General features: G+C 44.8%; 1 protein-coding gene and 1 long non-coding RNA gene across 6 annotated transcripts in view; one reads left to right on the plus strand and one right to left on the minus strand.

The window, feature by feature from the left end:
• The window catches only part of LOC100116973 (protein yippee-like 1), a 37024-nt gene that overhangs the window by 4483 nt on the left and 6196 nt on the right, over positions 1-26345 (plus strand). The window contains exons 2-3 of one of the 5 annotated variants that reach the window (XM_032596631.1): positions 9924-9969; positions 19456-19500. The exons of 1 other annotated variant lie outside the window; for it this stretch is intronic. The gene's annotated coding sequence lies outside the window, so the exon portion shown is untranslated. Of the gene's footprint in view, positions 1-9923; positions 9970-19010; positions 19230-19455; positions 19501-21017; positions 21468-26345 lie in introns of those variants that run through there. 3 more of the 5 variants (XM_032596632.1, XM_032596630.1, XM_008216173.4) reach the window with 3 other exon arrangements.
• Positions 19413-20482, minus strand: LOC116416190. The gene is made up of 2 exons (XR_004226721.1): positions 20270-20482; positions 19413-20027 (listed from the first exon to the last, which is right to left on the minus strand). It is a non-coding gene; the product is annotated as an uncharacterized LOC116416190 (long non-coding RNA).

A 26345-nucleotide genomic window follows, 5' to 3' on the forward strand; every position in this document is an offset into this window, starting at 1 on the left:
TGTTTTTCTTCATATGTGCGTTATACATCAGGATCGAGCTCTGAGCGCGCAGGTATAATAGTTGCTCTGGGTTCTTTTGAGGATTTTGGGAGGATAAGATAGACGGAGATAAGAGAGCAGCGCAGGTGAGTTTGGGGAAATGCGGGTAAGCGTGGAAGAACGAAAGGCTCTTTTGTGCTTGCTTTTTCTCATTCGAATTCTTCTCCTCTGGAATGAATCCTCCATAAACATTTTTTTATTTTTACGCTTGACTGTCGTCGACACAGCGATAAGCCGAAAATAGTATTGCCAGCAAAGTATCGGCGTTTCTTCAGGAGCCCTTCCGTCGATCCCGCGCGAGCTTCGGGGTGAACAACCTTTTATCGCTTCGCGGCGGGCCTGTCGAATCTGTGCGACTATCTTTGGTATATAGACCTACCGTTTATTCAACTGCAAAGATCCTATCGAAACACGCTTTTGATATTAACCACATTCGTGTGCGTATGTAGACGCAAACAGAAAGCAATTACAACTTTTCATAACAATCCATGAAAAATCCAGCGAACGGAGAAAATTATTTTCTCAAACAAAAACACTGGGACTATATAACAGCTCAACAGCGTTAGAAAGTCATAACTGAATTTCCCCTTATACATACATCCCAACGCGCGAAAGTATTTTCGAACTGTCGCGCGAGGCACCAGCTCATAGCTCTGGCATCGAAAACTTCAGCGGGGAATTTCAAAAAGATCACATGCACAGCGTGTATATCTATAAACTCGAAGAAACTTGCCTGAATCACGAAGCATAACACACACACACACACACACACACACACACAGCGCGACACTCATCAGCTGCACGATCTTTTTTTCGAAATTTTGCGCAATCTCGTAGCTCAAACACAGAATCGAGTTCTTTTCTCCTCTGAGAAATCATACGGCACTAGCTGCACTAGTACATAAAACGCGTCTACCGAGAGAGACGCGCGGAATAACGCAGTTCGCGAGCAATCGAGAAAGCGTTAAATAAATCGCACTTTCCTCTCCGCCTCGAAAGTGAAGAACTGCATACGCGTATATAGAAACGCGGCAGTAGCGGCAGCGACCTTATCGCGAGCACGAGCCGTGACGTTGTTATTATATACATATACGCGCGCGCGCGCGCATCTCGCGCCGGTGAATAATAATAACCGTCGCTTTTATTTATATGCCAGCGAGAGATGCGCGCACGTGTGTACGAGTATATATACGTCGCTGCATCGCCGCGAGCCATACTCTTACGTAAATTTCTAAAACGTGTATTTATGTTAATCGTTACGCCAGAAGGCATTGTAAACAACGGGTCGCGCGATCTCTTAAGGTCGAGTCCGAACAAAGAATAAGGCTCGCCGCTCGCGCGCGCGTTCTCTATTATATCCTGCGCGCGCGTGTATCGGCTCTGATGGGAAGCAATCGCAATAAAAACGAATATTCAATTAGCCTAGTGCGCCGTGTTTTATTATTCAAGTCGTATACCCTCGCTCTTGATGACAAACATATGCGGCTTTGGATTAGACTTTCAATGGCTAATTATGTTGATCGTTTACAAATTATGGCAACGTCAAGCTGCGCCGATCGATCGATCGATTTGAAATCATGCTCTCGATGTATAGGCGAGCTTGTATGGCTTTGATCCTTGTGCTTGCATATAGGCGGCGCATTTTCGTTTTTCTAAAAATAGGAAGAGAAATGTCGCGCACACTCGAGTCGTCTACGACTTCCCTATAGGCGCGCGCGTCGGTCGGTAATTAAACCTGTTTTCGAATTTTCTCCAACGTTCTACTATATAAGAGGGGCGCTCGTTCTTCTCGTTTCGAAATTTACGAAGGCATCGCGTATGAAGCGTAAAAGAGCATAATAGCCCCTTATTAGACAGCAGCTCTTCATAAAACACATACACGCGCAGTATAAAACGAGAAAGAACGAAAGTCTTCAACACCGAGAGAATATATCCCGTGCATTAATAAAGAGCGAAATAATAGTAGGTACACGCTGTGGATGTTGGAACAAACGCGACGTATACGTGACTCTCTCGCGTGCACTGCACGCACATCCTGCCTGCGCAAGCGTGTTTCCGGTTTCTCGCGCGCGCATCCCTTCGTTGAAGGTTTTTCTCCTCGTAAGTGTACCTATAGGTATAAATAACAGGGAGCTGCAGCGGTGCTCGAGCTCCTTTGTTGACGCGTATTCACCGCTCGCGACTTTTTCAATCAAAGCGCGCGCGCAAGAGAGCCTGGCGGAAAGGGATCCCTCTGATGGGAGAGACTCGTCGGGGATTTTTCCGGCTGTAATTTTGCGTTGTGGACGTTGTAGCGCGGTGACTATTTATTTTTTGCATCGGGTATTTTTCCGAGTATTCCTTGTAAATTAATTGCTTAACTATTGCTATGTGCGAATGATTTCAAGTTTCTGAGTGGCTTACATTATTAAAAGTGGATCTAAATGTGTAATGAGCAATTTTTTCGTATAACTGTGAATGAATAATTTATTTCCCGCGTTGAAAAAAATGCTTTCTGGCGGTTATTAACTGCGTAACTTAGTCCTTGAGGTATATGTTTATCAATAACTAACTTACGTAGAAAAAGCGCTGTATTCCGCGATACCCGGAGCTTTATAGCAAAAAAGCTCTGAGAAGAAAAACAAAAGAACGTAATACCAAACAATACGTCCTCTATCTTTTAATTTACTCTCGCGTTTTATCAGCGCCTTAATCTTGCAACCCGGATGAAAACAAACGCTGCGCAGCAGTCAACTACTAATAATCCCGCAACATCAACACAAACCTCCTCCCCGAAACTTGAAAGTCCACAAACAACCGTCCTCTCGAGCTCTTTCCCGCTCAATATTATAGTGTACAAACATCGAACGAGAAAGTATCTCAAAACTACAAAGACAAAACGGAACTTCGCGAACTTGCCCCGCTGCGAATCCTATATAGATCGTCGCGTTTCCCCAGCTCTATATATCTCGAGAGAAAGAGAGACAGAGCGAACTCTATTACACACCCCGTATATGGACTTCGTTCTTTCTCTTTCCTGGCGAAAACGTTATACAGAGCGAAAGAGCTGCTCCGGGCACGTAATCGAGAGCCGACTTTTCCAGACTCCTGGAAGCGGCTATATATACCATCCGCGAGGAAAAGATACTCCCCGGCTATAAACTCCTTCCTCTGCCACTGTATACTCTCTTCGCTTCTCTGTGCGTATAATCTCTCTTTGTTCGAGCTCTCTCTCTCTGCTGACGACGAAGAAGACGTAGAAGCGGAGAGAGAAATTCGCTCTTTCTTCCTCCTCTCGCTCGCTCGCTCGCGCTCAATTGTTCCTTAATGTATTCATTAGTGCCGTCCATTAAGTACACGAGACGACGACGAGGACGTGGTTATCTGCCGTCGAGGCGGCACTTTTTTTCGGCAAGCGCTACATGCCTATAAATAATAAACGCGATTGAGAAATCGATCGACGCTGCGAGTCATGCTCGTGACGCGCTTCTCGCGTTTATGGAGAAATTTTTTTGTTTTTATTCGGGAATCGAAGTGGCGAATGCAAACGATATAAAGGAAAGCTGAGAGATGGATAAGGAAACTGATGGCGTGTATATAGTTTGTTAAAATGGCTTTTTCGTGCGAATGCCTCGTAACTAGAATCTTATACGTTTCAGCGCGTAACCTGGTTTCTCGCGCGCGTTTGCATGTTCTCCCCGCAGAATGAAAGCAGCGCAGTATATAGTAGTTGCACAAAGCGCCTTGTAAAGACATTGTATAATATGCGATGTAGTACACGTTTCTGTTAATCTCAACGCGCGCGCTCGAGAGAGAGAGAGAGAGAGAGAGGGACAGACCGCTCGTTTCTTTGTCTACTTTCCAACGTTAAGCTTCGTGAACTGCGTCGTTGTTAAACCGGGGAATTTCGTATATTGCAGTGCGCTTGAATTTCTGTTTATCTCTGTAATTGAAACATGTTAACTTATCACGCGGTTCGACGGTTTCGTGTTCTCAAGGTAGTCGCAAGTTTCCAATACGTGTTCCAATCAGCTGTTTTGTGTCGATGGCCGCACTTGCGGCGCTTCCAGCTCAATAAAGCCTTTGACGCTCTATTACATATCGATCATTAAACTCCATATTGAATAATTAACGAGCAACTATAATATCAATAAAAAAAAGGCGAACGAATCCGTCGTTCTCAGGCAATTTGTATCAATGAGGAAATCGCGAGAAAATTCAATAAGCCCGACTTATCAGATCGTCGTGTGGCGAGAAAAAAAGGAAAATAATTGCCGCAGTCACCAAAAAGCTCGATCATCAATTTTAGTCACTTTGTCCATTGTGTGCCGTCATCTGGAAATTGCTCGTGCCAAATCTCTCGGCGCATCATCAATCAAAATCTTTCAGTTTGCAGAATCATTCGCTAACCGTTTCCTTTATAAATCGTATACCTATATACCTCGGATAAATAAGCTAAGCTTCCGCGCATCGATTCGCCTAAGCCGAAAAGAGTATACTTATATACGTATCGCTGTCGAGTCGTAGTTTTCACTGATAAAGTGCACCGCTAATGCGCACTTGCAAAACGGACGTTTAGATTTGTTTTCTTTTTTATATTCCCTCGTGTGTTTACACCTCGTTCTTTATTCGATTGCAGAATAATGCCGCGGGACAGATACTATTTTCGTTGCTCGAACGCATATATATAGTCGAGAGAGGGAAAAACAAGTGGCGCCGCGCAATAACACCACGCGTCCACTCTAGTATATATATACACACACATATAGCCAACTGCCAGAGTTTATTGTTATTGTTGCGTCCTCGTTGTCGGCCGAGAAGCGAAGCGGAGATTTATATCGATCTATAGCCGTTTAGCAACGATATTTTCTCCTACACTAACAAGTTTCCCTGAAAACTTTCAAAATCGTGCTTCCCCGTCGCGCAGCGAAGTCGATCTCTCGTGCAGATCCTATCTCGGCGCAGTTAATCCGCCTCCGAGCGCTCGCACTGCTGCAGCGCGCGGCAATCCAATCGCTTCCTATATAGCGACACTGTTCCTTTCCAAGCATGCGATACATATACGCACACAATATCACGCAAAGTTTTTCCCACCTCGGATAACCGCTCGCGCTTGGCCTGACGACACGTGCTCCCCGCGCGACTATAACTCTGAGCAGCGCACGTGCGCGATATCACACGTGAGTTTGTGTTTTATTATACGCCAGCGAGAGCTGAGCGATCGGGCACTGCGTATGCGTGTGCTATATACATACCTAGAAACGTATATCTTTGTTAAGTAACGACCTAATTGTGCAATGCGAAGGCTCGCTGCTGTCAGTCTGTCTACTCTCGGTGCCGTGCAGGGGCCGCCGTCGTTGATTTCATCGATTCACGCGTTGCAGCAGCAGACCTCTTTTCCTATACTGCTCCTTCTCTCCCCCACTGCTTGGCTGCTGCACTGCTGCCGCTCGCTGCGATGTCGGCTTGCATTATGCGCGACGACGTCGTCTATTACGCGGTTAGGCGACGGCTGATGCCTTTGCAGTGATGTGTGCGGGGACGACGAATCGCGTAGAATTGATTGATCCGATGTTTTATTGTGTTCTTCAGCTGGTTTGTTTCTTCATGCTCTGTTACCTCTGGCGTAATTATGCGAAGACAGCTCGTTGTTATGACGGGAGGCGAGAGCTGATCTTGATTATTCTGTTTGTATAATTCTTACGACGCAAAGATGTGTGGGTTGTTCGAGAGTTGCGTCATGGTTTCATTGATTTTGAGTTATTTCTAATTGTCGAGGATTTTTAAAGACTCATATGGATTTTACATTCCACCGCCGTAATTTCGTCGAAACCGCGAGGAAGTTTGATGAAACTTTGTGGTTATTCATAAATTATGAGCAAATTCTATTTTCAATTAAACTTTTTCATTACTTCGCTGTCTAAAGTCAAACGGTTTTATAAAGCGTTCAAGTTAACAAGTATAAAGGCTGCTCAAAAGCAGTTTTCACGCACCCGGAATTCAATCATAGCCAATTCGAGTATTTATTTATGGAACTAATCTTCGCTATCGAAGAACAAATCCTGACATAACGTTCTTTCATTAAAATTTAACAAGGATGAAACGAACAATGGGCTCTACTTCGATGAACTCATCGTGAAAAGTGCTTCATTAACAAGATAGCGCTGGTCAATTAGATATTTATAATTCCAGTAGCAGCAGTGGTAACGCCGTTATAGTAGAACAGCTGTACTCGTTCTTAAAAAAGAAAATTCAATCGTCGGAAAAAAAACAGAAAAAAAAACAACCCATTAACGCCATCCGTTCTCGTCTCGCGTCCTCCACATCCATTCATCCTTCCAACTAATCCAGCTCTAATACCGTGTCCAAACCCCCTGCATTACCTTACTCAAGCGGTGCAACAATAGTCGAAGCACGTCTCGCTGCATAACAATTTTCATTTTGATTCGCGCAGTGTAACGAGCTTACGCAATAATTAATTATATTCGCAGACAGACGCAGAGTTTCCACGCTGCACAGTATCTGGCGTTACGTCACGAGAGCGCACCTATACACCCACCGCGCCATAACAATACATAGCGTTGAGCTCACAAACCCCGTGTACCAATTCACGCTCCATAAAGCAAGCCAGCATCACACGGCTGCAAACACCTCGTAAAGCAATCTCGGGCAAAAACGAAAGCCTCTCGCGGTCTAGATTGTTTATCCTCTCTTTCGAGAGATATAGGCGGCAAAAACACACGCCATCGTTCTCTCACTCTCTGCTTCGCTTATATATATCCATATAACGCATACGCATGTGCGGCTATTAATAAACCCCCGCTTCGATTCGACGTAGACACACACATGCATATACGCGTATATGAGCTGCTGCAGCCGGGTATAACTCGGTTACACGTTCCAGTTAATTGAGAGAAGCAGCGCTTCGAGGGAGTCGTCGCTCTGCCATATACATATACCTATAGGCAGCCGCGACGTAAATCCTGGCGCGACTTCGGAACTTAAACGAGTCGTTAACCCCTGCAGCGTCGCTTCTGATGATATCCCCCCTTGGAACAAGTTGAGCCGAGGAGGTATACGAGTGCACTCGAGAGCGTCGCGGGAGACGGGAAAAAATCGACTCGAGGGATGGAGAGCTGTTACACGCGCTTCGATTTTCGAAAGATGCTATACTGCTGCTGCAGTCCTGCGGCTGTCGGCTGCGGATGTTGCAGTGTATGTGGTTTACGCGTGACGCTTCTGCGGTTGAGAGCGCGGAAATCGCTGTGGGGAATTTGCGAGGGAAGTCTCTTCACTTCGGCGAGAACATAAGTCAAATTACGATATGGTAAGATATTTGGAAAATTTTGCGAAAAATCTAAATCACCAGAAATTTTCCAAAGAACGTCACCGCTGCTGCGCAGCTTACATAACGTTTTCCACGCGCGGGGAATAAAAAAGAACGACGAAGAAATCGTTGCGCTTTTGTGCGCGATTGTTAATTGAGTTTTTATTATATATAGTACAAGCGTCGAGTATCAATATCTCGTATAGTAGACTTACCGATAGTCATCGGTCTCATTCAACTCGCGTCTATACTCGATCAATCGTATCGATTGCGCGATCATAACCGTATGAATTGAAATAACCTATCGACAAGAAAATAATAATTGAAATCAATATATCTCCATACCCATAACGATCAAAATCCCATACGATCGATCGCTCACTTTTCCTCCTTCGCGTGTGCCGCCGCGCGCGCGTTTTCCATTCTTCGTCTTTATGTAAAGCGCGTTCCATTGAGCGGCGGCGGCGTCGGTTAGTAGTAGTGGCTTCCTCGAAGCGCCTAAATTATCATCATCGTTCAGGCGGCGTATAACCCGTTGCAGAAAAAAGCGAATGAGTCAACGAACACACACGGCGCGGCTCAACGGGCAGACAACAAAGACGAACGGAGAGAGAAAGAGCCGCGCGCCAAAATGACAGACGAATTGGTGAATCGAGCTTGACCTACGACACAAGAGCTCTTTCTCTCGAGTGTATAATGCTTATTCACGGCCGATCTTTGTCTATACTCTGCCAAGAGGTTTCAAGGCTTTTTTTCGTCGAAGGAGGAGTGGCGATGCGCGATTCTAATGCCGCCTTTGTAACTCGCACTGCTTCAGTGGAGGAAAACCACCAACGGGGATGATATGCAAAAGTGATAAGGGAAGAGTTCAAAGGGTGTGGGATGACACGAGCAAGATGTATGACGTGCTTGTATCTAGATTTATTGAGCTGCGCAGTTTTTTTTTTGGCTCACCGAGTGAGGGACAGCTCTGTGGGCGGAGGAGGAGGGACTTTCCCTGCGGGACGGAGGGTGATTCCGTTAGTATAGAGCTGAATGGGTAATAGTTTTTTTTTCGTGAATTTCGAGCGTGACTTTGCCGGATTTGCTGGGTGACCTTTGGAGGTTTATCGGTATGGGACACAAGGATGACAGATGTTCCGCTGAATATTCCGCTGATTTTGCTAATGCGGCTTGGATGTTTCCGACGAGTGCCTCTGTTATCGAACCTTTTTTACTAACTTTTGTTGTCATTATATGATTTCAAAGAATAATAGAGATTTTTCGTTGTCGAACATTTTTACGAGTACATTGAATTAAAAAAATATTATAGACGTTATAGAAGTGCACTTCAGCTCTGGCACACCACACAGAATCTCAACCTTTAATAGCCACAGGCCAAGTTTATACCCGCGCACGGATCTATATGCCTCGCTCGCATCGATCCGCATTCTATTTCTACGCATCGTGCGCAGAAGAGAGAGAGAGAAAGAGAGAGACAGAGAGTTCAACCACCAGAGCCGCTTACGCTTTCTTTTTGCTCCCCAACTCTATACTCCAGCAAAAAATGCTATAGAACAACCCGAGCTTATATCCTTCGATAATTCTTTCGCGCAATTAATCGAGAGAAAAAAAAGAAAGCTTTGCGGCTGATATCAAACACGGCTCTCTGCAATATACAGGAAAAAGAAAGCAACCAGAGGCGCGAAAAGAGAAAGCCCAAGGACGTGTTCTTTAAGGTCGGCGTTATCCCGCGGCTGATTGTACTCTCCGGCGTCGAGTCGGTCGTTGACCCGCAATAGAATATACACACACGACGAAGAACTACCCCGTCGAGTGTAGCGAACGACGACCATCGCGTCGGTCTCAATTTCCTCTCTCTCTCTCTCTCTCTCTCTCTCTCTCTCTCTCTCTTGCGTTTCTTCGCCTCTCCCACCACTATATATAGGTAAACGTGTGCTACGCACTTTTCCGCGCACATCTATCTATCTCTCGCCCCTCGAAGACGCGCTACTCGGGTTCCTTACACCCGCCGCTTCTGTGCGGGAGGCCGATGTTTATTTAAGCGCGCACCTTGGTTCTCGCGTGTGTACACATACACCACCACACGCATATAGTAGAAGCGGAGAGAGCTGCGAGGGAAAAGTTTCCTTTTCCGCGCGAGGGACTGGGGTGGCGCGGAGAGGGCTAATCGAACTGAGCCGGCAGCCGCGCAGATTATGGCTGCCGGCAGCAGGTATATACCTTATACCCTCACGTCGATGCTTCTCTGTAGACGACGAGGGTCACAGCCGTCTGTTTTTGTCGAGGGATGTTCGGAGGAGGAGGTGGTGGTGGTTTCTTTTCTCTTCCGTCCGGTCGCCTGATGGCTGCCTTTATTTTATCTCCAAGCGGGGGAGTTCTCGGGGCTTTTTTGCGCCAGGAAAATTTGACGGCGACTGATGCGCTTGGATGGCTTCGGAGTGTGTCTATTTTGGGACACATAGGTAGACGATCTTGCCGGGCGTTAGATCAGTTTAGGTCTTATATCATCGTACATATACGCAATAATCATACGATAAAAACGCGATTTTAATCTTCACACTCTTTTCTGTTGCAGGTGAGTCACGGAAATGATTGCGCCGCCGTTAAATCATCCTTATCACGTGAGTAAGGCTATATAGCAGTGTACACATAAAAAAGTCTTAATTTAACTCCTCGCATAGAGGCATGAATCAGTGCTTCCTATATAGTCGCACGTGTGAACTACATGGGCTGTTATTCAAACAGCCATTCGCGAAAAGATCGAATCGCGCGCGAACGAAAGCGAAATTCCAATTCTGCAAGTAGAGCAGTGGCCGTCGCGCTGCGGTCGTGGAATTATTAAACGCGTACGTATACGCCTTGATCCTCCCGAAGAATATCCAGAGACTAGCTATATACATACTCGAACGTAAATTAGCCGGACGAGGAGGGGGACGATGCATCACCTGCGACTTATCGAAAAATCGAAAGAATCGGCCCCGCGTGGAATTGGGTTAATGGCCGTCCCCACGCTCTTCACTCTCCTTGCTTATTCAGAGAGCTGAGGAGCGCCGCGAAATTGTCCCGAATTTGGATGTTGATTTTTAGAGGAAAACGTGTATGTAGGACTGTATCGTTGGGATAGGGGTACATCAACTCAAGTGTATTGAGGTTGCGGTGCGCGAATGTGGGACAGAAGTGAGATTGTTGCGGACCACGACCTATATAGGCGCTCGCGCGCGGCTCGAGTTTTAGTGCATAATCGAGTTAATTCGTCCGATTGAAAATTTGATTTGCCGCGAGAATCCGCGCAGGTTTCCTCGCTTCCGATGGTTCATTAGATTATACAAAGTCGAGTTTTCCATTTCATATATGTACGCATATAGGTACAACGTATGTATAAACGTAAAGTTCGCGTTGTAGAACACAGTTGAATAGCGAGTAAAAACAGGAAGTTTGGAGTAGTTGGGGAAAAGTTAACCGCTTCAAATATACCACTTATAGTCCAGAGATTTTAAGCTTTCTTTGCTTTGCAATTAAAATGCAAAAGCTTTCTTTTATATATAGGCGTGGAGAGCACTAAAACCGAGAAATCTTACATCCTATACGCGACGTGGGTTGGTTACGACCCAATTTCGATTTCACATTACATACATTCAAAAACTGATTCCCCCAGCACTTCATCGCGTATCGAACAATAATCTCTCCCCATCATAAATTGGCGGTCGTCGCGCAAAGCCGGCAATCTTCGCGCAATTTCTTCGTAATACATAAAAAGATAACGAGAGCGCGCGTTCGGAGCGGCGTACATCGCCCTCTCCCTCACTCTCGTCGGGTCACGTTGCCCTTTACACCCCCAGTCGCGAGCTGCAGGTCATCGCGCGACGTGTGACTCCCCCACCCCCAACTAGCTCGTACACACATACACACACACGCACACACACACACACAAACGGACACAGGTGAAATCGCGATAACCAGCAGCTCCGCATCGGATCGATCCGCGCGCTGCCGCGAGCGAAGTGCAGCACACGGGTCAGGTCGAGCCTCTTCGCGAAAGTGAATCTATATCGAGCGACACCAGTGGTGTATAACTCGGAGTGTTGTATGTGTATAGTGTATATACTATATATAATCGCTCTCGCCACCTACCCGCTGCAAGTCTCCGTTCGATTTACAGCTGATCGAGTCAGCTGCTGCTGCTGCTGCTGCTGCTCGTCCTCGTTTATACGCTTCGATCCCTATATATACCTATACTATTTTTCGTTATGGTATGGATGAGTGGAAAAACCTCGACGGCCGCTTTCCGCGCACGCGAGAGCTTTCGCGCGTTCCTGAAATATTTAGGACTTTATGCGGGGAGTGTATATACAGGCCGACGGTGTGTGTGTGCGTTCTATTTCAGACAGCTGTCCGTTGGCTTGTTTATATACGTGTCACGGTGCCGTGTGTGTTCGAAGGCTCGACAGGCGCGATGATTATATCGACGCCGTCTGAGATGGAGAGAGAACGATCGACGTGCGAGCGCTCGTTACGCTCTGAATTTTTCATTAACACGCTCGAGCTCTCCTCTTTGTCATGTAACTGCCTATTTTCACTTCGCGACTACCCACCATAGATATACGTGTACATTGTGTATAGTAGGTACACACCGCGCACTAAATTGTCGCGCGAATCGCGAGCAATTAACGGGCGCGTGATTGGAACTCTTTTGTCTCTCGCACTTATTGATTCGCGGATACGTGTATACACTGTGTGGCATTTACGTATACGCGCCCGTGGAAAGAGAAACCGATAAAGTTTTATAAATATAACGGGAGTGGTTATTCTAGTTGCCGGTTCAGCTCGTTTACGTAAATAAAGATCAATTTCGTTTCTCGAGCCGGGCGCGAACTCGATCGACTTTATAGCGAGACGCCCACGGAATAAGTATACGCATTCGCTGGCTTGAACCTGTTATATGCGCTCGATCCGCGAAAACAATTTTTTATCAATCCGATGGCGTAATTGTCGCTCTTACTTTCTATTTATACACTATATAAAACGCGGTACTATCAACCGATGCATATAAGAAACCAAGAGTTTCAAGGAGAAGTCATCGACTCTTTATATATATCCCGCAACAATAACACACAGCCCAACCTCTCTTCTCTTTGTCTCGTTCCTTTCGCCGCGTGCTCGCGGTGATTTCGCAGCAAAAGCGCGCACGAACTTCCTTCATTTGCCATGCGAGGGGAAATGACAGATGCAGCGCGTGAGCGACGCTGTGCTGCATCGCGCTATAACCGCTGAAATCGCAAGAGAGAGAGAGAGAGAGAGAGAGAAACCCGGAGATGGACGCACGGAATAATAAGAGCCGGTCGACGGTAGCGTCATATCGTACGCGGCCAGGGGAGTACAGCGCGGACTGCACCGAAAGATAATTCGCGAATTAGAGGGAATGACGAGAGTGGAGCGTATGATCGACGGAGGGATGGGATTTTATATGCGTGTCTTTGATTATTTGTAGGCAAGCGCGCAGTGTACGTTTAACGGATGTAAAAATTCGAGGAAAGCGGGAAAATAGCTTTTGGAAAACGTGATTCGAGTTCCGAGGATACGCGAGCGCGCAGTCGTGTACTGCCCGGGAAATGGGCTTTAAATTTTAAAAGGATATCGATTTTCTTGCGCAGGCTATTCCTATTAGAGAGAAGAGTTAATTTACAGTGTATATGATTGTGTAACGAAGTTTGCTCGAGTGTGTTTGCACTGCACATTCGTAATAATTTTATCGATTGATTTAGGCCGTTTCCTCCTGTTTTGCGCGAATTGATCCTGCTCAATCCGTTAATTATATTCTATCAGATTGGTGGACTGGTGTGGAACTAGCGTAAGCACATTTCTATAATGACCTCGTCTCGGCGCGTAACCTCAAGCTCAAGCTTTATAGCTATGCATATTTTCATCGGAACAGCATAGTGTTCTGGATAGCACAACGTAATTTAGTTTTTCTGGCTGAGGGAGACGCGAGCACAGAAGCTTCTCTCAGCAACGCATTATCGCGGCGCGGTGCACTTCACATTGCGCATGCAAATATCGCGGAGCGCCAGAATAAACAAAACGTGAAAGGCCTGTGAGATAAGCGCTGAGGGCATAAAGCATCAGTGCGAAGAGGCTGCGCAGATATACTCAACTGCGTCAGAGCTCCTCTTCGCGTGATAAAAAAATGGGGGGGGGGGGCGTGGAAATGGAGCAAATAACTTACCCAATCAATAATCGCCGATGATTTCCAACATTGTGGTGCTATTCGTCACCGCAAAAAAAAACACGCGCTGCGATCGGACATTCCACCTCCACCAATATTATATACCAAACAAAACCCGCGCGAACTTCAAAGGCCACGTGCTGGCTCTCTCTCTCTCGTCGGTATTTGGCAGAGCTTCCCTCTTGTATACAAGCTATATATTCGGTGCAGTGTGCGCCCACCGGGCTTATAAATAGAACGCGAGCGCAAGCGAGTATGAAATTCGGCGATGGCGGTCGAGCGGGGCCCATGCACTCGATTGAAAGCGCGAAGCTTGCAGCGGCTCGACGAACGCCGAGTGCAACATATACAGTAGCTTCGAGAACGCGAGCGCCTCGATAAACGTGCTTTAACCTCTAGAACGTTGCATAATGCGGCCGTATACGAGAACTGCAACTTTCGCAATTAGTGCACCGACGCGTTTCTCGGAGGGGTATACAAGGTTCGAGCGAGATATGACGCGCGTTGAATTCGTTTCGCGGATGGTTTGTTTATTGTCATTGAATTTTTGTACATTATTTTCCTTCTATTTCAAAGACTACTCGAATCGACAAATATTTCAAACCCTAAGCCCCGAGAATTGCGTTCTCTTAACGCTCCCCTCCGCAATCAGCAGCAACCGATCCATAGCCTCGCCAAAATCATACCTCAGTCGTTCTCCTCATCCACAGCACTCTTCTAGCACGTACATTGAACTGCCTTCCTCTGCCATTTCGAGATCCCTACATCTAGCCTCTCATCATCTCCCCTGTGAAAATTGCTCGCGAGCGTACAGAGGTGCTTGCGGATACTATTTACGTGATTACCTGCCTACCTCGTGCTCTCTCGTGTTGCTCGTGTTGGCCGCCGCGCTAAAAATAGCCCAGCGATCGAGCTGCGATCTCGTGATTACGCGCATCACACGCTGCGGAATTGCGCGAGTAGTAAACATACTCTGCTGCGTGTGGACTTATGTGCTTTATGCGATTCGCATCTCTCTCGACGTCCAGGACTCGGTTCCTCCTTTGACGCTAGAAAACCTTCTAGAAGCTTTCAGCTGGATGCATGTTTTGATACGCTGAGGAAGGTGTTGCTAGTTTCTTTTGATGAGTTATACGTTTGTTAGTTGTCGACTTTTTTACTTTGGTGTTCCTATATCAACATTATAGGAAGAATAATGTATCAAGGAAATAATACTTGTTAGTTCTCTATATTCAAGTTGAATTAAGTAATAACAATCCAAAGTTGGCACAAGCATTAGAAAAACGAGTGTTTACTAATCACTTGGATAATGAGACCGCGTGTGTTTAGACGGCAAAAGTGCGGGATAACTATCTTTTTCGGAACTTCCACGACTTTTGCGAGACTTTTCCGAAAAACTTAGCCAAAATACACGAGATCTTTTTCTTCGAAATGGCACTGAAAGGCGGATTTAGATGTTTGTTTCCCTTATATTCGTTATCGTTCCAGCTGTTTGATTTCCGAGAAACGAGCAAGAATAATATGGCCGCATTTTGATTCCGGATCGAATTGTTTATTTTATGCGATCGATCGATTCAATTTGCATTCTCTGCTTGCAGATTTAGGTTAATCGCGCGAGTCTGCAATTTTCTTCGGCAGCGCTGCTATTACTCTTCAGTTTTAATCGAGCTACTTTTTAATTATATATTTCTACATTACTGCTTTTATCTTCCCTGGTAGAAAATTAACTGTTCGAATTTGCTAAGACCTTTAGACTTAGCTAACTGTTTCACCGGTTGCCAAGCTAAAATTTAACAAAAAATGTGGCTTAGGAACCGCTAAGTTTCCAAGATGTCTGCCGGAGGCTAATTTGAGGTTACGAGGTTAGGATAATCACCAGCTAAATGAATCAATTTAATTTTATTAATATGTTAATTTTTACATTTAATATAGTCCTATTCTACTATCTGAACAAGGTTTGTATGATACTCATGCACTGCACTTCATTTCACTTGACCGTACCAAGTCAACTGTTATTTCATAATGTGTCTGATACAATAAGATAAATAAAAATTGTTTGTATTAGCAAACTAAATAGTTCAAAATGCCTTGTTCAACAAGACTAAACTAAAAAAGAACCCATTCAAATATTCATTGTGGTTTCGAGTACATAAGATAAGAATTTCACATTTTTCTTGGCATCGGTGTAATAATACAATAAAGATTGCTTGAACTTATTAATCAGATCTTGGCATTTTCAAAAAAAGTGCACATCAATAATCTTTATTGTATTATTACTTTAATTAACTGATTTGAGATTTTGGTCAAAAATCACTGATGCCAAGAAAAATGTGAAATTCTTATCTTATGTACTCGAAACCACAATGAATATTTGAATGGGTTCTTTTTTAGTTTAGTATAATAGGACTATATTCTATGTAAAGAATTGAAATATTAATAAAATTAAATTGATTCATTAGCTGGTGATTATTCTAACCTCTTAACCTATCTAGATACAACTTAAATATATTATCTACAAATTGTTACATGTCCGTTGCATTTCCTAACCTTTTTTCAATTATAATCAATCATATAGGTAAATTTATATTCATTAATAAAAGTTTTAACCTGACAATTGTATACGTATGGCTAGTAAACTGAATTTAAGCAAATTAACTGCAAGGAGCTGTGCATAAGCTTCTATTACAGTAAGCGGTTATTTAGCGGTTTTCTAAGCGGTTCATTGGCGTTATTGGTTAAATAAGCCATTGCTAAGCCATTGAACCGTTGACATTTCTACCAGGGTTATTAATGAGATTCCAATTGAACCCGACGTATAATTGAAGTCTCTACAATTTCGAACGCGATTCTCGCGTTCCATGATGTGTATTGGCGCGTTTCAATTAAATTTTAATTATAACACTGCTAAGGAAGTAAATTAGAATTGATTAGTTTGAACGCCTGCTAATTATTAGCTTAAATATAGAACTTTGACGTTTAGACGGCTAATCATTGTTGTTCAATCAATTTAATACTACAATTCATTCATAATATAAAATTGAAAATGACGGTTCATCGTCGTCGTTAAAAATAGAAATCTGAAAAGAATGAAAGTGACGCCAATGTGCCATACCTACTTACTCTATCGCGTTCCTGAGGCACACGTGCGCTCGTACAACTCATGCATTTTTCAGGAGAACATCTTCTTATCGGCGAGTGTGCGCCTCGACCATTCATAATAAAAAGTCTGTCATACTTTCCTGCGACGCCGAAAATAAAGTTGTCGCGCAAAAGGTTACGTCTGGAATCTGTTTTATCGGAGTTCCGTGCGGCCAACTTGATTGTATCGAAATCGATGAATTTTTCATGATGAAGCACTATAGAAAAAATCTCATTACTATTTTGAAAATATTTTTCATACTCTTACTTTTCATTTCGAACGATAATACTTAAAGCTCTAACATAATTTCAAAATTCATTCCAACGTAATACAGCATAGAAAACTTTACAAGCATATCAACATCGCCAAGCAGGCAAGCGCAAATGTGATTTATCACGCGCTACATCGATAAACGTTTCACGCCCTCGTTCACACAACTCACAGCTCTTACACATTCATGTATAGGCGAATGTCAAAAATACGATTTTTTGAAATTTATCTCAAGCATATACACGTACAAGCGCACGTTCTCGTTGCCGCATTCGCACTTGAACGAGCAAAGACTGTAGCCATCGCGCGTTTATATCCAACTCGAGAGCGAAATATTTGCTCGCGAACCGGAAAACGTGCCAAAGTTCAACGGCGCGCTGAGGGCGGCAGAAAAAAATACAGAAATCCCGCGCTTTTCCGAGCAACACCCACGCGCGTGTGGAAACAACGAATCTCGCGGTATGCAGAGCTCTTTCTGCACGTGGCAACTTGTGTATTTATAGCCAACCGATGCGGCCGTGATTCGCGCTGTGTTGGGTTGACACTTGGAATTGTGATTTTTTTCTCATTGAAATCTTTTGTATAGAGCCGGTCGATGACTATAACGGGGACTCCGTGGGGTATTTCAGCGCCGGGGGTATTTTTAATTGGCTATATCTAGGATTATCGAGCGACGCTAGGGAGCAGCTGTGCGGGCGTGGAGTTTTCACTGACGCGTGGGTGTGCTTGCGTATTATTGCACTGGGAAATTGGCTGCGAAACGAGAATCTTTCTCTCTCTTCGAGTATATAACCGCGTGTTTGAATAGAGTCGATAAGAGGCGTTTGAACCGGTGCGCCTCGTAGTTGTTTAAATATATCCTGATTGACGTGTGTTTAATCAGCGAATTGTTTCGAATTTTATTTGCTTTGTGCAGATGTGCGACCGCTAGGAGATTCATACGAGCTGCGAAGCAAAAAGTCATCTATATTTTCGTTCAATAAAAAATAAACAATCCCGATAAGCTGTAATCAACGCACACTCGCTTAATAATAGCCAACGAGACGTCGTCTCTTCGAGTATAGACAGCGGACACGCAGAAAGTTCGCGCAACTTTCCGCAGCGCTTACTTTTTTTAAATTCACCGCATGCAATTGTCTGCAGCTCAGGAATGCGACGCCGTCGTCTTTTGTTTACGCGAATTAAAAGCCGGCAGTGTTATAGCGAGCTGCGCGCGGGCGTCGTTGAGTTTCGTTCGGGAAAATTATATCGCCGGTCTCTTTTGTTGCATATTCATGCGCGAGACTTTTCGCGACGCGACACACGACGCTGCTGGCATCTCGGGTTATACAATGCACCGCGATCGGAGCCATGCGAGTTGCGCAATTTTTTTCCCCCTCTTTATTATTATGCTGAAAAAAAGAAAGGCTCGGCCTTTTTTGCAGAACGAGGGGGTCCGGAATTCACGTGGGTGTTGATCGAGGGTAATATTGGGGCTTGTTTTGTTTTCTAAATATTATCGATATGCTGCTGCAATAATCATAACAACACGAACAAACAAATGTATAAAAATGAAATAATCGCGTCATCTCGATCGGCTCCCTCAAAAATAGATTACTGCCTGACTTTTCCGCAACGATTATACATACACACCCACTCAAACTGTATCGATGATTCCAAGTATCGATACAGCCATGAAGGTCTCGGTTATCTCGGTTCTCGCACAGGCATTTTACGTCAAAAAAAATGTTGTTATTCGGACAGATCGCCATCTCAACCAGGATATGCTTACACGATTTCCGCGTTCGCCCTCGCGGAGAGAAAAGTCTCTTCAAACAAGCCCTTGGGATTACACGCCTACGATAAGATACAGCTCTCGGCTCTGGTATCTCGCGGTCGTGATCTTATCTCGCCGGCGGGATTTTTAATTATTATCAACGAGCGCAGCATTCGGTTATGCACATGTATATGCAATGACGCTCTCTTCTTTGTCGATCATAATATACGTTGTTTGTTTATCGCTCTCTGCTGGCCTGATGACACAGTACTTATGGGCTTGCAAAACGGCGGCGCACTGCTTTTTGTCGAGTGATTTTATTGAGCGGGTTGAGCCAAAGTGGCCTGCTCTGCGGATTAGATAAAGTTTATTTGCATATTGATTGGAGATTTTCTATTTCGAGTGATAGGACGCTTGCCGCGGCGGATACGCTGGTCTGTTCCGAGTGAAATACACCGCGCTTTCCTGGAAAATTGGAGATAAATTTCTTATGGTTATATTGTAGTTTGTATACTGACATTAATTATGCGGAGCATGCTTTTAGTGCGTCTGTTATAGTATAATATACCTATATAAGCGAATTTCGTTGACGCAAACGGGTTCGGTATTACTATGATATTATACTGTATAGGTTAGAATAAATGTTTTGATGTACGACCTGTACAGAATGACCTAATTAATTTTATCAAACTAATTTATTAAATTTTTGCTTGTTACAGGTGAGACACAGCAGTTATCACTTGGATAAATCACATTCATCTTGCGTAAGTCTCTCTTTCCGTTACCTCATTTTGACAAATTCAAAATCATAATACCCAATACTCATCCGATCTTCCGCATACAACATATTTCATTAAACAAAGGAGGATGAATTAATAAAATACCTACATCGTCTACTATAACTCTCACGTTTCATTATTTCTCGCTACTAAACAAGCAAAAACTCAAACAGCTCGCATTCTCGCGAACCACTCACATCTGCACGTATTATACCAGCGATCTATACATCACTCTTGAAACGGCTCGCTCTCGCGCCAAACGCTGAAAAGCCGAACAACGGCGACATTCATTCTCGGATGAATTTACAATAATGTATCGAAAACTCATTTCCTTTCCCTCCTCTCGCTGACAAGTGCGTCGTTTCCTCTGTACTCGGAATTCGAATTATTTCGCGCTCGTCGCTGCAAAGTATGGAAAACCGATGATAGAATTACGGCCATCCCTAGTTTCATTCCTTTGATCGATTTATACCGTTTTTGGGAAACGTCCTGCGTCACTCGTCGCACACGACCTGCAATACAGAGAAAGTTCAGTTTCTGCTGATTATCGGGACTCGAAGCCATCGAGACAGATGAGCAAGAATGTACTCTGCGCTCACAGAGGACGACCTCGTTCTTTTCGACAGACGAGGGATGAAGGGATCGAAGTAATTAGCAAAAAAACGCGATACGACTCGAATGCCGGAGAGAAAAAACGCGACGGTATAGTTGTACAGCGGAAAATTTATTTTTAATATGCACCCTATACACATACCGCTTCTCCTTTGTCTTCCCGCGCCTCTCGTCTACTATATACTGCGTCGTTCTCGTTTGTTTTTCCTTTCCGCGTAGACATACCTCTACGCATGTCTGTATAGGGGTATGTATATACACACGTATACGAAATGCGGAATCACGTCTATTAGGCGTAATGCGCGGCACGTTTGTATCGGGTATGTGTGCTCAGACTCGAGGAGTCGTAGGCCTTGGATGAGGTCGCTCGTAATGGATAACTATGTAAATTTCTTTTTAAGCGGCGCGCGCGAGCGCTTGTCAAACGCTGAGCTATATCGCGCAAGAAAATTGACGGCGCACAGCTGATTATATCGCCGTCGACGCTGCTGATTCAGGAAAGGAAATCGTTAGCGAGTGCGCGAAGATAATTGCCATAATAGCTGTGTTAATATGCGAAGGCGCCTTCGAGAGATAGAAATGTATACGCGTGTGCGATTGGTGTGTATGGACTCTGGACGATCATAAGTGCTTGGAGTCATTAGTTTTGCGCCTTCTTATTATTTACGTTTTGATTTCAATTAATAGTCCTACTCGGAATCCGATGATAAAGACATTATTATTTAACAGCGGTTAAAGAATAGCATCACCTCCAAACATAAAATTCGATTCACATCGACGGACGTTAAATTCAAATATCGTCGCAGAACATCATCCTATAGACATTTTACTCCTCTTCGAGAAACTTCGATAATCGAGGCATGTTCAAGCCGTAAAATATCCTCTTTGTGCATCGCAGCCTGCGCTCGTATATTCTACAGTTAAAGAACGTTAACGAACGACATCGAATTCCTTATCTCGGCGCGCAGCATCGACAAGAGGCAGCTGTAGGCGACAGTTCGAGTTCGTATATGACGCGAAGTTTCGAGTCCGCGCACACATGGCGCTGCAGTTTTTTTTTCTCACGCGATGAGCTACAATGCGGTGCAACGTGTTTGGAGCAACTCCTTGGCGTGTAAGAGAGTATAGATATGGCTTATAGTGTTGTTGACTCGACCAAGAGACGACGCTCCAATCTGCTATACGAAAGAGAAATGCGACGCGCGACTCTGTGGAGAACGATTCAGGTGGTTTAAGGAGGAAAGTGAGGATAATTTTTGTGTGCGGTGAAAGATACGGATTTTTAACCTGGAAAATTGGCTGGGTGAACGAGGCTCTCGACGTCGCGTTAGAAAGTGCTGGTAAATGTAGCAAGTATGCGGTTTGATATGTATTTGCAATAAAATTCGAGAAGTATTATTGCGGACGTTAAATTTTATAGCCTCTGTCGGGCGTTGTTTCGCTTGGATTAGGTTAGCTTTGGCAGGTTCAAAGTGTAGTTATGCAGTAGAATAAAACCGCGTATAATTTTTTTTTATTTGCGCTCTATACTGCGCATTTTTGCTAAAAACTCGTCGCGTTTTCCAATTTATACAGTTTAATTAACTCGGTTTCCCCTCAAAGCGCAATAATTTCTTTCACCGGACGAGTGATCATTGTGCTGGTAAATTTAAAACGCGCAAAAAGGTCCGCTGGCTTACGCGTATTCGCGAAACACGGCGAACTGGTTCGTCGGCTAATACACGCGAATTATCGGTATATTTCGCGCTGCGCCTCTAGAAATAGCAATTCCCGCAGTGCCCCTTTTTTGCATCGACGACGCGGAGCGCAGCAACGTGACATTGCAAAACGTTGCTGCTCTATTCTAAATTACTTATATAGGCTATATCGCATGCAGCGCGTCGAGTTTACGTGTGTGCGTGTGTGTGTGTGTGTGTGCACAAGATGCGAATAAAAAGATTGCGCGGGGGAGATCTCTCTCGCGCGATTATTCGAATGGGCGCGTGCAACGACGACGGCAATAATAATACGTTTGTAACAATGCATTCGTTCCATTTATTGTCCTGATGAGAACGTATGCGCTTTTGTATGCCAAGGGTCGTATATTTTAAATGTCAAGACCGTTAGAAAGAAATGTGACTAAACACGCCGCGCGCATAGTGTACGAGTGTGCCGCGAGAGCGTAATTTATTTTAAAGCACGTGGAAAATGTCAGAAACGCCAAGCGAAATGAAAATGCTATTTTTAAAAGCAATATGGGACGCGCAGCGCGATTTTTATTTTGTAATAAAACTGTATTCGTTGCCGGAAAAAATCCAGAACGTTCGATTCTCTCTCAGAATAATCATCACACAATATAACCTCGTCGGAATCTTTGAACGATCTCAAAGCAATATATAGTCCATGAGTGCAGCCGATCGTATAGTGAAATAGTCGGTACATCTATATAAATCGTATATTAGCTCTCTCTCTCTCTCTCTCTCTCTCTCTCTCTCTCTCTCTCTCTCTCTCTCTCTCTCTCTCTCTCTCAAGTACGCCTAACAGTATATATTATACCGCACGCGCGTCTATGACGCATAGAAAACCGAGCGTCATCTCTGCGTATCTCCTCGAAAGGCCTTTGTGCGCGAGTACATGCGCCACTCTGGAACGCACAAAAGAGTACAGCCGACGTATGTAGCGCGCGAGAGATCTTCCGCGGCGCCGAAAACGGAGCTCCGGTTGTTTCTACGTTGTATACGACACTATAATAGTATAATATAGCCTAAATGCACTTCCTGACTTTATACCTGCGTATTTCTTTCGCTGCGCGCAGGTGTAGCCGAGATTTCTCTCTCTCGTTTGTACGTACGTATATTATTATGGAGCAGATATCTGGGTTTTGGTAGCGGTATATCTGAGTTTATTGGTTCTATTAATTCGATAAATTCGACAATGCTTTTTGATCAAAATCGTCCATTGGCAAAAGCAACTGCAGCTTTGTGACGAGTATATAAAATTCGAGTTCGGATAATCGAGCAAAACAGCGCAATACACTGCAATAAAAAAAAAAAACAGTGAGCGCGCGCAATCTTGCCCGAAACGACGTAAATATTATCGGACAAACACTCGAGCTACCGTCAAAATCTTAAATTCGGATATCCCCAACCTTAACTGCGCTTCTATACCAAAACATTAAAAACACGGGCGTTTACAAACAAGAGCGCGTATTCATTTATAAGAAAATGACGCAAAAGTTCGCCGATATCGCGCCGCTGTGCATATATACGTGCGGTGTATATAAAAATCGTTTTTTAGCTCTAAAAATGCTTAACCGATAACGCACAAAACGCCTTCGTTCAGTTCTCTCTCTCTCTCTCTCTCTCTCTCTCTCTCTCTCTCTCTCTCTCTCTCTCTTCAAACGACGATTTATTTTTTTTTCTTCCACATTATCGCTCCCGATAAACGGCTACCTTTCTCCTTCTTCCTCCTCCTACTCGTCAGCAAACACGATTATCTATCCCCGCATCGTGTATACATACCCACGCGATACGTATAAACACAAATAAACGCACGTGTGCATCTCCGCGCGACGCACAAGCCTGCGCGCGGCTGCACCGGAAAGTTTCACTGCAGCCGCTCCTCGGATCAGCCGACGATTTTGTCACTTTGCTATCGCGCACAGTTGCAATAGCCTCTTGTGTTATTATTCGCGCGCAGAGATCGGCGCCTCGGCTTATTGGTACATATATTTTCTTTAAAATATTAAGTATATCATATCGCACACTCTCGCGGTGCGCGGGAGAGTTCGTTTAGCGCGCGACCTTGTCGTATTGACTTTGTACGCGCACGTGTTTTATTGCGCGCGACGACGAGTCGCGTCGCTCGTTACGTTCGCGGATGTTGTGTGTGTATACGATGAAATCGTGAATGAAGATTCTTCCGTGGCGCGAAGGCTCTCTTGGTTCTCTTTTTTTTTATGGAGGGAAATAAAAGTGCCTGGGCTGATTGAGGGGCGGAGAATAGTGCACTTTGCGACCTTAATCATAGTCGTAAAGCTGGGAATTAAGGGGGTCGTTGTTTTTTTTTCGTTGTTGTATTGGGCTGCGGCGAATTTTTTAGAGTTGTTTCATCGAGGACTGAGAATTCATTATCTATCTTTTGAAACGTATCGCTAAAGTACGGATAAAAGTGACTTTATCTAAAATGAAAAATCGGAAAAACGACGTCCATTCAGTCTTGCTTCAGCGGACGACAAAGCTGCTTTCATATCTCTCCTCTTCCTCCGCTTATGAGAGAAGATCCAAGCGCAGAAGATTAAAATGACTCGATAACAAACGTTAAACGCGATGGATTTATGAGAGGAATTGAGCGCCTTAAGTCTTGCTAAGCGCTGCGACCTCACTCGCACTTTACGCTCGCGATGATCGTCGACCTGCTGTATAGGTGTATCGAAATAAGAGAACAAATTCCTCTCTCTCTCTCTCTCTCTCTCGAATCGATACTGCACATCAGAGCAGAGTATAATTCTCTTCGTCGACACGAATGTACGAATCCTTTGACGAAGTTATTTAAACCTGCCGGCATTCGGTTCTCCTGCTCGTTATTCTTAGAAGCTGCAACTCGAATTTCAAAGGCGACGGTTCGTCGAGGTGTTTTGCATGTGAGAGCATAAGATTCTCTTTGGTTCTCAGTCGAAATGAACTTTCCCTTCAGAAGCGAAACAATCGGGCAAAACTTGCGGAAGATTAAATGTAAGTGTGCCAAGGAGAGCATACAGAGGGAGACGGGCTTTGAATTACAAAATTCTTCCGCAGGTGGCGTAAAAAATCGCCAATTTTTCATTCCTCGCATACAAGCGTCGTTCATTTTCCATATTCCGCTCTCTATTGTCAAAGCTGTACGCAGTAGCGGCGAAACTTTCGCATACAAACTCTCTACTACGGCTTCGCCCCTAAAGCAGGTTACGCGTCTCCTAACTGCTATAACCCTCTCTGTACAGCTCTCTCTCTCTCTCTCTCTCTCTCTCTCTCTCAGTGTGGGACGACGTCGTCGTCGTCGCGATGATCGTCGGGCGAAAATTTCAAGCGTCGGTTAATTTCGTTCGTCCTCTCTCCCGGCGGCCTGCAGCCAGTTTACGCTCCGCGGGACATTTCTCACGCCCCCCCCCCCCGCATTTGCATAATGATGATTTGAATAATTTGACGCGCCTGTGTACCGTGTATACTAAGGAGTTGCAGATGCTATGTGCTGCTGGTTGGAAATTGAGAAAAAAGTTGAGAGAGACGAGGAGGGAAGAAAAGCGCGCAACACGTGTCGGGCGGGAATTGACGCGATTAATTATTCTTTGGGCGTATTTTTATTAACCTATTTCGGCGAAAACTGCGTAAAAGATTCGGAGTAACCCAATTTCCGTGCGGCATCGAAATCCAATTTCCAAATTGATGCGAAAGGTCCTATCGATTTCCCGCCAATCAAATTCGAGCTTCAACTCCAGTTTTACATTCATGGATTAAACGCGTGTAATATTCGTTTACGCGTGAAGCGTTCTCGGAAAATCATCGACCTATCCCTCTTCGCTAGCCGAAACTCCAAAGAAATAAGCTTTCCTTCTCTCGAGACAAAACAAAATCTTGGCGTCAGTAGATCGAGTCTCGCGTTGTGCACGTCAGAAGTTCCTCCGTCCGTCTTCCCGAGACAAAGTTCCGATGCAACACGACATAGTGGATCTCGTTACAACCAGCTCGAGTTCTGTATCACAGCACAGCGCTGCTGTGCGTCGCTCTCTCTCTCTCTCTCTCTCTCTCTCTCTCTCTCTCTCTCTCTCTCTCTCTCTCTCTCTCTCTATCTATCTCTATACCTCGTCAGCAAGCAATTGGGCCAGCCGCAACGTGAGCGAGGAAGAATATATATCTGCAGCGCGGCGGTAATTCGCCGTCCGAGCGTGCACGTGCCCTTAATATAAAAATTATCTCTTTCTGTGTCAGTGAACGCGTTTATTGGCCGAGTGCAGCGCAGCTGACGTGCCGTGATTTCCTTGATTCTCAATTTACGGTTAATTGAATCACGCGCGCCGCCGACAGCCTTTTCTTTCGGCCTCACGCTGCTACTGCTGCCGCTGCGTTGATGATGACTCCCCCCTTTTCCCTCTCGATCATCGGTCTCGGGACCGCCGGCGGATTTTAATTAGCCGGCGCTAATCTCTCCGTCTGCCTGTACACACATCTAACCCAGATCGATCCCTCCGCCCCAGCCAACAC

Source organism: Nasonia vitripennis, chromosome 2 (assembly GCF_009193385.2).
Source record: "Nasonia vitripennis strain AsymCx chromosome 2, Nvit_psr_1.1, whole genome shotgun sequence".
In the NCBI taxonomy this organism is placed as follows: domain Eukaryota; kingdom Metazoa; phylum Arthropoda; class Insecta; order Hymenoptera; family Pteromalidae; genus Nasonia; species Nasonia vitripennis.